This window comes from Schistocerca piceifrons, chromosome 4, assembly GCF_021461385.2.
Source record: "Schistocerca piceifrons isolate TAMUIC-IGC-003096 chromosome 4, iqSchPice1.1, whole genome shotgun sequence".
Taxonomy (NCBI): domain Eukaryota; kingdom Metazoa; phylum Arthropoda; class Insecta; order Orthoptera; family Acrididae; genus Schistocerca; species Schistocerca piceifrons.
In genome coordinates this window covers 314,896,426-314,907,978 of record NC_060141.1, presented here as the reverse complement: position 1 = coordinate 314,907,978, position 11,553 = coordinate 314,896,426, and the positions used below count along the sequence as shown (strand labels likewise).

The 11,553-nt window shown below is 41.4% G+C and overlaps 1 non-coding gene across 1 annotated transcript; it reads left to right on the top strand.

Annotated features, from left to right (window-relative positions):
- The first annotated feature begins 8,700 nt into the window (after nucleotides 1-8,700).
- On the top strand, nucleotides 8,701-8,784 carry Trnap-ugg. Its single transcript has one exon. It is a non-coding gene; the product is annotated as a tRNA-Pro (tRNA).
- Nucleotides 8,785-11,553: the final 2,769 nt, after the last annotated feature.

The window sequence follows — 11,553 nt, the reverse complement described above, 5'->3', positions numbered from 1 at the left end:
AATTTATTTCAAATACTAAGGTTACGGTCCATTGGAGGCGCAAAAAAATTGAGACTAAGTGAATGAAATGAAAAGATACAACCTTTACGTCACCTATAGGAGATGACCTACCTAAGAGGGCGTGCTGAGAAGTAATGCCTCTGAATTTTTTGTGTGAAAACTCTTTACACTTTTTACGTATAACAAAAGCTGTTAACGTTCTACATCTGGATTCTTCATGCCTACTTATTTACTTCTCAACTTAGTTATCCTGACGACGAACACATTTCTCCCAGTGAGAGACTAGTTTGTTAATACCGTCACCGAGGAATGCTAGACATCATTGACGAAGTGACAGCCACACCACTGATTGTACCGCTTCATAATTATGAAAGTGAAGTCCTCGAGGGCGTTCTTTAACTTGCAGAAACGTACGAAAATCGGATGGGGCCAAGCATGGACTGTGGAGGACGATCGATGACAGTGAACCCTAGGCGTTTGATTGTTGCCGATGTCGCAGTGCTCGTGTGTGGTCTTTCTGGCATTGTAATGCTGGAGGAAAGTGTGCGCCACGCGTGGAAAAACTCTGCGAATTCGAAACTCGATTACAGCGCGCTGCTTCTCGTGCACCGACATAGTTACGTTACCCATCACTATGTTACACGCTACAATTTGGAGCCCTGTAGCGGCAGAGGGTTGAAAATATGTAGGCATGAAGCATTAAGATATAGAAAGTTAATAAAGTTTGTTTTACTGAAATAGAGTTTTCACATAAAAATTCGAAGGCATTACTTTTCAGCACGCCCTCATACAGGGCTATTACAAATGATTGAAGCGATTTCATAAATTCACTGTAGCTCCATTCATTGACATATGGTCACGACACACTACAGATACGTAGAAAAACTCATAAAGTTTTGTTCGGCTGAAGCCGCACTTCAGGTTTCTGCCGCCAGAGCGTTCGACAGCGCAGTGAGACAAAATGGCGACAGGAGCTGAGAAAGCGTATGTCGTGCTTGAAATGCACTCACTTCAGTCAGTCATAACAGTGCAACGACACTTCAGGACGAAGTTCAACAAAGATCCACCAACTGCTAACTCCATTCGGCGATGGTATGCGCAGTTTAAAGCTACTGGATGCCTCTGTAAGGGGAAATCAACGGGTCGGCCTGCAGTGATCGAAGAAACGGTTGAACGCGTGCGGGCAAGTTTCACGCATAGTGATGTGAAAGATTCAGTGTTTAAACCTCCTCTACCAAGAAACGTGCCAGAACTGCGAGCTCGCATCAACAATGCTTTCGAACTCATTGATGGGGACATGCTGCGCCGAGTGTGGGAGGAACTTGATTATCAGCTTGATGTCTGCAGAACCACTAAACAGGCACATATCGAACATTTGTGAATGCCTTAAAAAACGTTTTGAGTTTTTGTATGTGTGTGCAAAGCATTGTGAAAATATCTCAAATAATAAAGTTATTGTAGAGCTGTGAAATCGCTTCAATCATTTGTAATAACCCTGTATATGCAAAAAGAAGTTAGTAGGATGACGTCAGAGCATGACTCCTACTCTCACTTGTCCAGTATTTTAGAAGCTGACTGAGAATCCCGCAGCTTGTAAGATTACATCTGTAATTCGTTTTCTGAACGCACAGCACCTTAAACCAGTCGTCATGTAATTAGAAGTTTTCTTTTACAGAGAGAACTACAGCGAGTAATTCACTTATAAGGAGATGCGTGTGACAGTTCAGTGAAGGAGGTGGTCAACTGCACGAAGACAGTCGAAGTAGGCGTCCATGTCTCATTAATGAGGAACTGATCCATGCTGTTGAAGAACTCGTAAACTAAAACCGTAAGCTTGCAGTATCCAACATTTCCAAGAACTTCCACAAATTTCAAGATCACTTGTTCACGACATTTTTTCTGAAAAACTGACTTTTCGGAAACGGTATACTTCGTTTCCGCAAAAACTCATACTTAAAATAGAGAAAGCAGCATCTGGGCAGTGAACTTGACATTTTGACTCGTTAAACAAGATTGTGATGATTTTGTAAGGAAGATAATGCCCAGGGTCGCTGATGAATCCTCTCGACCACAACGACAATCAATGGAATGTGGGGTGCACTTCATCACCACTGAAAACTTGTAACCTGCCCCTCACTTATCGACCTTAATGACAGTGAAAAATTAAACCACGTGCACTTAATGGAAATTTGGGAAAAGAAATCGTCACCGAAGTTAATTTGTCGGTAAAGAGGGAGGAAAGGGTTACATCTAAATGAAAAGAAAAATGCAAATGGAATTGGTGGAAATTAATTTTGAGAGAAGGGTAAAATTAATAAAGAAAATAAATGTGCGGTCGTTACGTTAACAATTAATTGGCGTTAAGTAGATATTTGAGATTTGGGGAAAATTACGGTCGCCAGTCCTATGGACAACTACTATAATAACTGAAAAAGAAAGGTTATTGCACTTATAATTAGCACTAGATGTGTGGCAACTGAAGGTTGATACGTGTTGTGTGAAAACTGAAGGTTTGTCAGAAGTAATAAATTTCGCTACACTCTGACTTAATTTAGCAAAAGAATTAATAAAACTGGAAAATTGAAAGTTAATTTAGTGACTGAAATTAATAGTGAGATTTGTTTCTGAAGCGCTACGAAATTCAGTAAAATAAAGTTAGTCTTGGGCTACCTCAACAATCATTTCAAAAGCTACTTGAATCTACGCAATTTAGAAATAAGAGATTTAACTTTGAACTTGAATTAAATGATTCTGGACAATTAACAATAGTAAAATTTAGTACGTACCAAACTGAGCTGCAGTCACAGGTAAGCTAAAATATGCTAACAAAACTCGCACTCTTAATTTGTACTTGTGTAATCTAAATATTGTAGCCAGCTATGATTACTTTAACTGAACTTTGAAATTAAAGCAGTGAAATAGAATGATATTACTTTAATGCTGGAGTTTGAATTTCAACGACACTTGGGTTCATTCCGGAAAGGGAAGGGACCCTGCTTGGTAATGCAATTGGGACAATGAGCAACAAAGGTTCATGCTAAGTTGCTGTAATTTAGTGAGAAAAATTTAACAGTTTAAAAAGCTGAAGTCTGCCATACAGTTCTAAATCCTTACGTGCTTCCAGTCTTCCTTGTTGGTTGATTGAAGGTTTGAAGTCGTCGGTCGAGTAGGTGGCGACAGTCACTCATTGTCAGCCGTCGCTGTTGCAGAAGCTGGATGTTGGCGCGCCTTCTCCTCGACACAGTCACCAGGCGAAACGGGCTCTTGATGTGCGCCAGCTAATGCTTCCCGTCCGTGACACCGTGTCAGAAGCTAATAGTAAAACAATTACAATATATAAAGACACAGAAATGTTATATCTTCAGGCAACAAAATAAGGAAAAAAATTAATAGTACATTAGATGGAAATAAGAGGATATGCATTTCCGGAGTTGCAAACTGAATCCATGCTAATCTTGACTCCAAGAAATGTTCTGTGTACAATCTTTTGGGACAGGTACAGCATTCTACTGCAGCATTTTCTACAGCGATATGCGAGAATTATTGCAAATGGTTACTGTGAGATACCCAAGTAACAACGTCGTCGATATACAACAAGCGACGCGGAAAGCTCACAAACGGTATTATTTAGGTTCATTATAATGTCAGACCTCAGACTGGGGACAAGAATCGTCAAATCTTTCGGAACTTTAGCTGGAACCATCTTGACCACCCATCGAAAAACCCTGACTTTGCTCCGAGGACCTTCAATTTCTTTTTACGCCTGAAAACGTTTCTTCGTGGTAAAAAATTACGAACGACGTCGATATCTTTTAGTCATCAGTCATCCGACTGGTCTGATGAGACCGGCCACGAACTCGTCCCCTGTGTTCGCCTCCCGAGTACCCGTGGTGTTGGGGTAGCGTCTTTGAATCATAATCAAAAACGTCTTCGGTCCCGGGTTCGAATCCTGGGGTTGCTGAAGCTTTGATGAACAATCAGCATTGGCGACCGAAGACTTCCGGCATAAGAAGTCACCTTCATTTCGGCAACGGCCTTGTCAAAGACGGCAGAGGAGTGGACAGAGGTTCAAGGAACTCTCTTGTCCTAGGGGTGGAAAACTGCCCCTAAAGACGGAAGAATCGGCAGTGATCAACGGCATGAGGATGGAGAAGGCAATGGAAACCATTGCAATAAAAACCCGTAACGTGTATCCGCAGGGCATGTGGACAGTAATTGAGACAGTGTCATGATAATCTCTCCATTGGCAAAAGATTAATGAATAGTCCCCCATGCTGATCTCTGGGAGGGGACTGCCAAGAAGGAGATGACCATGAGAAAAAGATTAAATAATCAACAAAAGGATAACGTTGTACGAGTCGGGGCGTGGAATGTTAGATGCTTGAGCATGGTAGGGAAACTAGAAAATATGAAAAGGGAAATGCAAAGACTTAATCTAGATATAGTAGGGGTTAGTGAAGTGTAATGGAAAGAAGACATTGATTTCTGGTCCGATGAGTATAGGGTAAATGGTATAACTGGATTAGGATTCTTTATGAACAGGAAGGCAGGGCAGAGAGTGCGTTACTGTGAACAGCCAGTGATAGGGTTGTTCTTATCAGAATCGACAGCAAACCAACACCGACAACGATAGTTCAGATATACAAGCCGACGTCGCAAGCTGAAGATGAAGAGATAGAGAAAGTGTGTGAGGATATTGAAAGAGTAATACATTACGTAAAGGGGGATGAAAATCTAATAGTCATGGGGGACTGGAATGCAGTTGTAAGGAAAGGACTAGAAGAAAAGGTTACTGGAGAGTATGAGCTTGGGACAAGGAATGAGAGAGGAGAAAGACTAATTGAGTTCTGTAACAAGTTCCAGCTAGTAATAGCGAATACTCTGTTCAAGAATCACAAGAGGAGGAGGTATACTTGGAAAAGGCTGGGTGATACGGGAAGATCTGAGTTAGATTACACCATGGTCAGTCTGAGATTCCCAAATCAGATACTGGATTATAAGGTGTACCCAGGAGCAGACATAGACTCAGATCACAATGTAGTAGTGATGAAGAGTAGGCTGAAGCTTAAGACATTAATCAGGAAGAATCAATACGCAAAGAAGTGGTATACGGAAGTACTAAGGAATGACGAGATATGGTTGAAATTATCAATGGCTATAGATACAGGAATAAGGAATAGCTCAGTAGGCAGTGCAGTTGAAGAGGAAAGAACGTCTCTAAAACGGACCATCACAGAAGCTGGGAAGGAAAACGTTGGTACAAAGAAGGTAACTGCGAAGAAACCATAGGTTACAGAAGAAATACTTCAGTTGATCGATGAAAGGAGGAAGTACAAAAATGTTTCCGCAAACTCAGGAATAAGAAAAACAAGTCGCTGAGGAATAAAATAAATAGGAAGTGCAGGGAAGCTAAGATGAAATGGCTGCAGGAAATATGTAAAGACATGGAAAAAGAAATGATTGTCGGAAGAACAGACTCAGCATACAGGAAAGTCAAAACAACCTTCGGAGACATTAAGAGCAAGGGTGATAACATGAATAGTGCAACGTGAATTACACTGTTAAGTGCAGAGGAGAGAGCAGATAGGTGGAAAGAATACATTGAAAGCCTCTATGAGGGGGAAGTCTGATGTGACAGAAGAAGAAACAGGAGTCGATTTAGAATAGATAGGGGTTCCAGTATTAGAACTGGAATTTAAAAGAGCTTTGGAGGGCTTAAAATCAAATAAGGCAGAAGGGATAGATAAATTCCATCAGAATTTCTTAAATCATTGGAGCGAGTGACAACAAAACGACTATTGACGTTTGCGTGCAGAATGTGTGAGTCTGGCGACATACCATCTGACATCGAAAACGCATCATCCACACAATTTCGAAGACGGCAAGAACTGACAAGTGCGAGAATTGTCGCACAGTCAGCTTAACAGCTGATGCATCCAAGTTGCTTTCAAGAATAGTATATAGACGAATGGAAAAGAAAATTGAGGATGCGTTAGATGATCAGTTTGGCTGTAGGAAAGGTAAAGGCACGAGAGAGGCAATTCTGGCGTTGCGGTTAAAAATGGAAGCAAGACTAAAGAAAAATAAAGCCACGTTCATAGAATTTTTCGACCTGGAAAAAGCGTTCGACAATGTAAAATTGTGCAATATGTTCGAAAATCTGAAAAAAGAAAGGGTAAGCTGTAGGGGGTGGGGGTGGGGGGTTGGTGACGGGTCATATGCAATATGTACAACATGCAAGAAGGAATACTAAAAGTGAACGACCAAGAACAAAGAGCTCGTATTAAACAGGGTGTAAGACAAGGATGTAGCCTTTCGTCCCTAGTGTTCAATCTGTACATCGAGGAAGCAATGATGGAAATAAAAAAAAGGTTCAGGAATGGAATTAAAATTCAAGGTTAAAGGATATCAATGATACGATTCGCTGATGACATTGCTATCCAGAGTGAAAGTGAAGTAGAATTACATGATCTGCTAAACGGAATGAACAGTCTAATGAGTACAGAGTGTGGATTGAGAGTAAAGCGAAGAAAGACGAAGGTAATGAGAAGTAGCAGAAATGAGAACAGCGAGTAACTTAACATCAGGATTGACGGTCACGAAGTAGATGAAGTTAAGGAATTCTGATACCTAGGCAGTAAAATAACCAATGACGGACCGAGCAAGGAGGCCATCAAAAGCAGACTAGCAATGGCAAAAAGAGCATTCCTGGCCAAGAGAAGTCTACTAATATCAAATATCGACCTTAATTTGAGGAACAAATTTCTGAGAATGTACGTCTAGGAGTACAGCATTTTATGGTAGTGAAACATGGACTGTTGTAAAACCGGAACAGAAAAGAATCGAAGCATTTGAGATTTGGAGCTACAGACGAATGTTGAAAATTAGGTGGACTGGTACAGGAAGGAATGAGGAGGTTCTGCGTAGAATCAGAAAGAAAAGGAATATGTGGAAAACACTTATAGCCGGCCGGTGTGGCTGAGCGGTTCTAGGCGCTTCAGTCTGGAACCGCCCGATCGCTACGGTCGCAGGTTCGAATCCTGCCTCGGGCATAGATGTGTGCGATGTCCTTAGGTTAGTTTAAGTAGTTCTAAGTTCTAGGGGACTGATGACATCAGATATTAAGTTCCATAGTGCTCAGAGCCATTTGAACCATTTCTTTAAAACACTTATAAGGTGAAGGGACAGAATGATAGGTCACCTATTAAGACGACAGGGGATGACTTCGATGCTACTAGAGGAAGCTGTAAAGGGCAAAAACCGTAGAGGAAGACAGATTGAAATACATGCAGCAAATAATTGAGGACGTAGATTGCAAGTGCCACTCTGAGATGAAGAGGTTAGCACAGGAGAAGAATTCGTGGCAGGTCGCATTAAACCAGTCAGAAGAAAAGGCCAACCTTCTCATCCCAGAGTAGCACTTGCAACCTGTGTCCTCAATTACTTGCGGTACGTATGTTTGATACTACGAGAATTTTCCAGGCACGGAGTGCCTTTTTGCCAGTGCTAGTCTGCTTTTAATGTCCTATTTTTCTCAGTCCATCAGGCGTTATTTTCTTTCCTAGGTAGCAGAATTCCTTAATTTCATCCACTTCACGATCATCAGTCTTGATGTTAAGATCCTCGCTCCTTTCATTTCCTGAACAGTGGCATATTAATTGAAAAGAATGACTGAAAGAAATTAGGAAGTACACGTATCCTGGGTGAACTTTAATTGGTACTGATATCAACAGACCTTCAGTGTCAAAACCTTTAAGATCAATATTTTTTATTTAAAGTTACGTACTTCTTCTCATTAGTTCCATTGTGCATAGAGCTGATTATGACAATGCTGATACAGGATCGCCCCTCTGCTGCTCACGCAAATTTCTCTTGTCTGTTTCGAACCTCCTGATGCAGGATTCTCGGCGCAGGCGAAACGATGAACAGACGGATGTGATTATATATATAAACTTGCCTTCTTGGTAAATTTTATAACACTTTTTAATATACGGTTGGGATGCACACTTTTAAGCAATACTGGCACGGTGGAGCTAGTCATACGTCCGCCCGCTACCTCTTTCAGAAACAAACAGGTGCAGATACAGAAATAAATCAATTGAAGAGCGTATCTCTTCCCTTTTTTGTATCAAAACGTTATCTCTGGCTCAAAATAACTTGTTACTTTACCATTGGTTTTATATATAGCTTCCGTGTGTAGAAAGGAAAGATCGAAGGAAGAAAAAACAATACGATTCATTACAACTGGCCCCTGCTGTGCACTGACGTCTTACGGAGGTGCACAGTGTCTGAGCTTGTTTCCCTTTTTGAGGGTTGATAACCCTGGCCGGTATGGGCATAGTCTCTATTTTCGGCCATCGGAGTTATCCTGTATGGCTATCAATTTATATGGCCATGTCAGCTTCTTTTAACGCGTAGATAGATAAGTTTTCTTTCGTAACAAATTGCTTGCTGTAACCGCATAGTCCCATTGTTGCCAGTCAGTATCTGACCAGCGTTTAGCCTGCGAAGCATGCACGCGCAGCCAACGGTCGTTATCGTCCTATCTCGCGCTCTCTTGCTTAGTACAAAGCCAGAGTGTCCGTGTCGTGCGTTTACAGTCACTCTCACTGCACAAATTCGAGAAGCTCGTGTTCAGCGGCGTGATCCTTAGTGAAATCTTCGATGCAGTGACAATTTATTTATGTATTAGCGGCGCCGGCCTGAGTGGCCGAGCGGTTCTAGGCGCTACGGTCTGGAACCGCGTGACCGCTACGGTCGCAGGTTCGAATCCTGCCTCGGGCATGGATGTGTTTGATGGCTTTAGGTCAGTTAGGTTTAAGTACGTAGTTCTAAGTTCTAGGGGACTGATGACCTCGGCAGTTAAGTCCTATATTGCTCAGAGCCATTTTGTACCAGCGGCCTGAGGAATTGATTTCACCTCGACTAGAAGAAGGGATCGACTGGTAGGGCATGTTCTGAGGCATCAAGGGATCACCAATTTAGTATTGGAGGGCAGCGAGGAGGGTAAAAATTGTAGAGGGAGACCAAGAGATGAATACACTAAGCAGATTCAGAAAGATGTAGATTGCAGTAGGTACTTGGGGATGAAGAAGCTTGCAGAGAATAGTGTAGCATGGGGAGCTGCATCAAACCAGTCTCAGGACTGAAGACCACAACAACAACGTCGCTCTCACTTATTCACTGGTGACACCAGACGTGCATCCGACATCCGTCGACAAGATAAGTTTCTTGCCGCTTTTACTACGTTGCCGAGCACAGAAAATTCATGTTACAGAAGGTATTGCTATCTTTAGTTTATCACTCGCACATCCACGTACATCACACGCACACCCACGTGTATCACACGCACACTGAACACTCTGCAGCCAGGTTTAGTTTGTTTTAGTACATTTTGTTGAATTACATTTTCGTTACATTGTGCGGTTCCAATTATATGAGTACACATTTTACTCTCGTTTGGTTATACATTCTTCACGTAACTTTCATATAATAACAGATTCTGTTTTCCTTTATGGCATAAATCGGCATACAATTCACTTGAGTTTTCAGTGACTTCTTGTCGGAGGATATTTATTAATTCCAAAGACTTAAAGAAGTCAACAATAGTCGCTACAATAGATACTACCCGCCGCTCAAATAACTAGGCATGCCTCGCTTCTCTAGCATTCTCCAAGAAGGATCTACACACTACAAGGTCGAGGATATTCCATGGAAAGGCATTTATGTGATCAGTTACGCCTCGTTACTGGACTTAACTGTGACCCCCAGAACAAAATATTTCGTTGTTTATAAAAACAACTCAAATCTGACGATACCAATCGTAGCAAATACTTATTCAGTGTTTAAAAGTGCAGCTCAATATACACTTGTTATGTTCGTTGTATAATCCATAACCGTTTTATGTGTTGCGGTATATAGCGTTGCATCACCAATAGAGTATGTTACGCACAATGAGCGTAAAACAGTGTTCACATAAGTAACAATCGAGCATAAAAATTTCAATGTAATTGAGGTGTTTGACGCTGTCATGGGTAGTCGATGCTCACAGTATTTAGGTTTCGATCCCTTGATAATTTGGTAGTGCTCAACCTTAGTTCAGCATTATGATATCTGACGTACTGCAATTGTTTTCTTCTTCACATACCTTCACACTGTCACATTCATACGTATCACAAACTTATAACTATATTTATCTTGCGCTCCGGCCCTTTTTTATATGGTACCTAACACTCTACAAGCAATTATCCTTCGTCACTTTAGGAATGTCGATGCATAGTTCCCTGGAAGAAAAACTTAATACTAACTTACAAGTAAATCTTCATTGATAAGTGTTTAGTGGCTCGATGTCCACTAATGCCCCTTTCATATATTCAGCCATGTATTCATTCACTCCAGTGTACAGTTGTGCTATCACAAAACTTACTTAATGTCATGTTTGATTCTGTACTTGCCTCATAAATCTGAAAGATTCTTATTCAGTTTGCCACGTACACTGGACTCTCTTGCTTACCTTCTGGGTCCATCAAATATAAATAGTGGATGTACCTTTAACTCTTAAATTCTTAAATAATCTACATATATAGATGTAATGTAAATGACAGCGTAACGTCAGTAAATATCTCGTAATTTGGGTTCCTTTCGTGTATATAATTCCTTAGCTTATTATTGTATGTGTGTGTTGTGTAGATAGTGGTAGTTTTAGTATAGATTCTCCCTTTATTTTCCATACCTCTGTTTATGCAAAGGCCCTACAAATGCTGGTGCAGGCTGTAGCTTATAGGGTTTGTTTGTTTTGGAGCTCCAAGCCGTGTCTGTCTGGCGCGCACACGCTTGCGGTTTGTTGACTAGCTTGCTTCCCAATGCGCATGCGCTGCGTCGCTGTGATACCACTATCGTCGCGGCGAGTTGTATATTACTTTGGACGCTACCGCGCTTTTCACGAGTTTGTTTATTTGTTTACAAATGAGCCACACGCAAGGCGAAGCGTTGTATTTAGAGTATCTTCGTCTCTACACACATAAAAGTAAAATCCTTCCTTGTTACATACACTCACCTTATCGTTTACACATTTGACATTAAGAAAAAATACAAACAAAAATTTTCCTCATCAACTAACAACATTAATTCTGGAACATGATTTTCCAGCACGCTAAAACTGATATTGTTATACATATATACAACTTAGAGGGTATATCTACCTTGATCGTATCTGATAAAGCAAGTGTCCATCAAGCTCGTGCCCCAATCCTCCTCCAAGGTCACAGAACGAGAGCCTACCGTGACCGGATCAAGCTTTCCGGCGTCGCGGTGGCTCGGTCTCTGGATTAGGCGTAACTTCCACTATAGGGACTGTTGGTGTTTGATTGCGCCAATTAGTATCCTGTGAGGCTCTCGACCGAAATTCTCTTTGCCCTTTGCGCGTTATTCGGCATATGTGCATTACTTTGCTGGCCGAATTCCGTTGTCTGTGGATTATTCGGCTGTCTGGTATTGTTTTGTGTTTGCCAAACGATCGGCTGATTATTGCCGATAGCTTGTATCTGTACATAC